Below are 6,000 nucleotides of genomic sequence, written 5' to 3'. Positions count from 1 at the left end.
AAACCATCAATACAGTAGATGCAGAAAAGCTGTTTCATAATATTCAATATCCACTCTTGATAAAAAATTTTTTAGCAAAAACCAATATGAGGGAGCCTTCCTCCTTTATCTGATAAAGGATATCTATGACAAAAGTATGACAATATTTTATGTAATATCTACTCCTTTGAGATCAAGAGTAAAACTAAAATCTATGCTATCACCACTCATATACAACATTGTATTCAAATTCCTAAGCAATGTGGTAAGGCTAGAAAAAGACATAAAAGATATGAAAATTAGAAAGACATAAATAAAATTGTCATTATTCATAAATAATATATGGTCATGTATATTGAAAACCTAAAACTGTTTTCAATTACATTTTTAAAACTAATGTATGAAAGTAATTATATGGATAAAAAGATCAATACACAGAAATCAGTTGTTTTTCTCATCACAACAAATCATAGAAAATTAAATTTAAAAAAGGCATCCAAATTAGTAAAAATATCAAATATCTAAGAACATGTCTAACAGTATGTGCAAAGTATCTATGCAGAAAAACAAAACATCATTGAAACAAATTAAAGGTATAACCAAATGGAAAGACACAAATTTCATGGCTTGAGAACGTTAGTCTCATAAAAATAGTATTTCTCTCTAAACCAATTTACAGATTTATTGCAATCCAATCAAAATCCCTGTAGCTCTTTGTAAAACTTGTAAAGATAATTCTAAAGTTAATAAATTGAGAAGCAAAATAAAATTCCTTGCTTTAAAATTAAGAGGTTTTGGAAATTATAGTAATTAAGGCAATGAGATTTTGGCATAATATTGACAAATAAATCAGTGGAGTAGAAGAGAGGGCCCAGAAAAGATCCATGGATAAGTGGACAATTAAATTATGACACAAGAGGCATTGGAAATTTGTGAGGACCAGATAATCCTTTCAATGAATGAAGCTGTAAAAATTACCTGTTTATACAGAAAAAAATAAAACAATCTTTACACCTTCACACTTTCATACCCTACGATAAAAATAGCTGTCTCGGTGGATCACAGATTTAAATGTGAAAGGCAAAGCAATAAATTTCTGGAATATACACAGAAAAATTCTAACAGGATATAAACATATAATCATAAAAATTGGCTATATTATACTTAAGAACTTCAATTTGTCAAAAGATACCATTAAGAGGTATAAGATATAAGACACAGAATGGAGAAATACACCTACAAAACGTAACAAAGAGCTGGTAACTAGAATATATGAAGAGCTTTTGTAAAAGAATAAGAAACAGACAACAACATAAAAATGGGCAGGGGTGGGGCACTGGATGGCTGGCTCGGTCAGTTAAAAATCTGACTCTTGATTTCAGCTCAGGTCATGATCTCACGATTCATGAGATTAAGCCTCGAGTTGGGCTCTGTGCTGACAGTGTGGAGGCTGCTTGAAATTCTCTCCTCCCTCTCTCTCTGCCCCTTCCTGGTGTGTGTACTCTCTCTCTCTATCTATCTCAAAATAAAAAAAAAAAAAATAAAATAAATAAAACTTAAAAAAAATGGGCAGGAGACTTGAATTGGTACTTATCAACAGAGGATGTCCAAATGGCAAATAATCACCTGAAAAAAGTACTCAACCTCATCATTCATCAAGAAAGGTCAAATTCCACCAGGACCTACAGCTATATACTCAACTAGAATGTCTACTGTGAAAATTCTAATCATATTCCAATCCTCAAGGATGTGAAGAACTGGGGAAGTTTATGCATTGCTGCTGGTGGTGAAGTTGGCACAATTAATTTGAGAAACTGTCAGTATCTACTAAAGCCGAACATACACATACCATGACCTCACAATGACACTCCAGCATATCCATCCTGAAATGCATACCCATGTGCATCAAGAGATGGATACAAAAGATCCATTGCAGCGGCATTAATAATAGTCAAAAGCTGGCAATAGTCCAAATGCTAATCAGTATGGAATCAGGTATGGAATGGATAACTAAACTGTGGTATTTACATGCAAGAATGTAAATAGAAGAATTTCACAGAAGAATGAAAGAGCCACAGCTACTTGAAAAAGAACGTTGTGAATAATACCTTAAGAGAACCAAGTCAAGCATGAAAGGGTCATACAATATGATTCCATTTATATAAAGGTCAAAAACAGACAACCTACTTTATTGTGCTTAGGGGTGGATACTTACGGTTAAACTAGGACTTGATTACCATGAAAATCTGATAGCAGGGAGGGGCTTTTAGAGAACTGACAAGGCAATTCATGACCTGACATTAGTGTTTGCCTTGTGATCAGTCATCATACAATTTTGTCTTTGAGCTTCTTTTCTGTATGTATGTTATCTTTCCCGCCATAAAGGCCTCAGAAATTTGATTTGATGAATAAGGGAGAGAGTAAAGCGAGGATGACACATTTTCCTTGAAGGGTAGAAAGGCTAGGATCCTTAGGGAGAGACAGGAAAGGGAGGTGCAAAGGGACAGACAAAACTCGCAGTCAGGGAGGGGCCCAGGAGACAAACTGCTTCCTTTGCAATTTTACAGGCTCAAGTCAAAAAGGACAGCAGCCACTCAGGGGAGGATTTGCTTTTTGGTACCAAGGTATCTGCTTTGCTGTTTTAGAAATCTTGGTACCAACATACCTGCCTCTTGTTTCAGAAATATTTGTCAGTTATGGGAAGCAAAATCTCCTCTTTAAACTTCCCTTTTGATTAAAAAAAATGCCTCTGTATTCTCTCAGGCTGTACTAGGTCTGATAGTTTTCTGCTTTTATATTGCACAGTTCTTTATTTAGAATCATTTTTTTTGTAAATCTCTTTGATAGAAAAACTTGTTCTTTTGTTGGCTTGCTTCAAAAATGTGAATGAGCTAATTCTAATACTTCTTGGTACAGAGCCTCAAGGTATCTAGGAGTAAATTCAATATTTTATACCAACCTATGAGACACAATGATTTAGGTTCGCATTCCTCAGAGACTTGTTCTTTTTGTTCTTGCCCCTAATGACTGCAGGTATTATAATTTTTGCCATGGGGATTAGAGAAGGCGCATAAAACCTGCAAATGGATACTCCCTAGATTTTCACTAAATGAGAAAATGCCCAGAGAGGGGAGACACAATTGAGATCTCATTCCAACAAATGAACACTCTTCCTTAAGGTTAAACATTTATACTGGGAAGTAGAGCAGGATACACTATTGGGAAATAGTATTTCTAGTGATTCCAAAGGTATAAAGTTTCCACCTAACCTTTCTCTCACAAAAAAGACAGCTTGCTTGTGTGTGTGTGTGTGTGTGTGTGTGTGTGTGTGAGAGAGAGAGAGAGAGAGAGAGAGAGAGAGAGAGAAAGAGAGAGTTGTTGAAAGTAGGGCAGGAATAAACTCCAACGACTGATTCACCCTCCTGTTACATGCTCAAAGTATACCATTTTAGAGGAGAAATGGCTGCCTGTAAGAGTTTTGGATGAATATAATGATGATGATGAAGAAGGAAGGGGAGGTGAATGAGGAGGAGACAGAGGAGAAGGAGAAAAAAAAGAAAAAAAAATTATGGCTTTTTAAAAACTTTATTTAGAGGCGCCTGGGTGGTTCAGTCGGTTGAGCGTCCGACTTCCCGGTTTGTGAGTTTGAGGCCCTGGTCCGGCTCTGTGCTGACAGCTTGGAGCCTGGAGCCTGCTTCAGCTTCTGTGTCTCCTTCGATCTCTGCCCCTCCCCCACTCATGCCCGCGTGCTTTCTCTCTCTCAAAAATAAATAAACATTAAATTTTTTTTAAAAAAAGTTTATTTTTGAGAGAGCGAGAGCGCGCGCGGGGGTGGGGGGAGGGGCAGAGAGAGACCAGGAGACACAGCATCTGAAGCAGGTTCCGGGCTCTGAGCTGTCAGCACAGAGCCCAACTCAGGGCTTGAGCCCACTAACCATGAGATCATGACCCAAGCCAAAGTCCAACGCTTAACTGACTGAGCCACCAAGGTACTCCTTCTAAATGTATTTAGTTCAAGTTATCTTCAAATACATAACCTCTTTTGGGGCGCCTGGGTGGCGCAGTCGGTTAAGCGTCCGACTTCAGCCAGGTCACGATCTTGCCGTCCGCGAGTTCGAGCCCCGCGTCGGGCTCTGGGCTGATGGCTCAGAGCCCGGAGCCTGTTTCCGATTCTGTGTCTCCCTCTCTCTCTGCCCCTCCCCCGTTCATGCTCTGTCTCTCTCTGTCGCAAAAATAAATAAACGTTGAAAAAAAAAAAATTAAAAAAAAAAAAAAAAAAAAAAAAAAAAAAAAAAAAAAAAAAAAAAAAAACAAATACATAACCTCTTTAAAAAAAATTTTTTTTCAGGTTTATTTTTGAGAAAGAGAGAGCACGTGCACCTGCCTGAGTGGGACAGGAGCAGAGAGGGAGACAGAGGATCCAAAGTGGGCTCTGTGCTGGCAGATGAGAGCCTGATCTGAACTCACAAACGGCGAGATCATGACCAGAGCTGAAGTCGGATGCTTAACCCACTGAGCCACCCAGGTGCCCCCATAACCTCTTTTTTATTTTGCTGGAATGTCCTCAATATATCTGTTTCTTTTACATGAAACTCTTTTAAAACCCACACATAGAATCCAGACCATATTCAGGAGGGAACTGGATGTGAGTTAGGGCTTTACCTGGCACACAGCATCAATACATACTAGCTTTCGTCATGATTAGTATTATTAATTTTATCCCTCAGGAGACTAACGTTTTGTTCTTGCATGGCTATTGCATTGTATATAATATCTTGGAGACCACACTCACTTCTGTGACTAATATCAATGCTGCTCTTTATTGGGTCTTAATTTTGACATCAGAAAAATGAAGAACTTGGATTCCATAAGCTCTTCGACTCAAAGATTTCCTGCCTCCACGGAGTACTCCGGGTTTCCTCACAAGCTGGGAGTTAGTGATCCCTGGCTGTTAGCAGTGGTTGGTGTTATGGGGTGTGTGTGTGTGTGTGTGTGTGTGTTGGTGTGTGTGTGTGTGTGTAGGAGAGGGTTTTGCCCACTTCTTCAGGAGGCAGTGTTTGCCTTTCCCTGGGCAGGGGTTGTAGAGGTTAAGAAAACCTGGTGAAACAAATGCCAGGGACAGATGTTACCTAATTTGGTCAAAGAACAAAGAGTGTGTAAAACATTTGGAAATCCTCAACAGTGCACTGGGATGGTGGAATTTACGGGAAGAACAGAAATAGAGCAGCACCCAGAATTTCAGAATAGGATTGCTGAATTTCAGAGGGTGAGCCTAATGTAATTACAATAGCCCACCCTTAATGTCAGAAATATGTTTCAAGACTTCCAGTGGATACCTGAAACCATGGGTAATACCACCATGAATCACCTATACTAATTAGGTATGTAATATAATGTATTATATTTATAATATAAATATATGTATTATACATCATATACATATATGTATGTTATATAATACATATTATATGCATATATTATACACTGTATATGCTATGTTTTTTCCTACACATACATACTGATGACAAATTTTAATTTATAAATTAGGCACAGTAAGAGAATAGCAATCATAACTAATAATAAAATAGAACGATTATAACAATATACTATAATAAAGGTTATGTAAATGTAGCCTCTCTCAAAATATCTTATTGTACTGTATTCACCCTTCTTCCTGTGACGATGTGAGATGTTAAAATGCCTACCTGACGAGATGAAGCGAGGTGAATGAGCGTTGAGAGGAAGCTACTTTCTGACTCTATCACAAAAGGATGGTCATCTATTCTAGAGGGAGGTTGGCCACAGGTAACTGAAAGGAAGGAAAGCTAAATCACAGAAGGGGGCACTACTGTACCATTTCGCATAGTCTGGGTTTTTGAGAAGGGATCTTCTGTGTTGGAAGCTTAACTGCACCGATTTTTAGCGTTATGTTGCACAAGCTATTGAGCCCCACTTTCCTTACCTGTAAAATGGGGTAAACATCGAATTCGTGAAGCTGTCGCGAAGGTGGACTAGGACAAG

Source organism: Puma concolor, chromosome C1 (assembly GCF_028749965.1).
Source record: "Puma concolor isolate L17-30 chromosome C1, mPumCon1.1.hap2, whole genome shotgun sequence".
Classification (NCBI taxonomy): domain Eukaryota; kingdom Metazoa; phylum Chordata; class Mammalia; order Carnivora; family Felidae; genus Puma; species Puma concolor.
Note: the sequence above shows the minus strand (reverse complement) of the source record.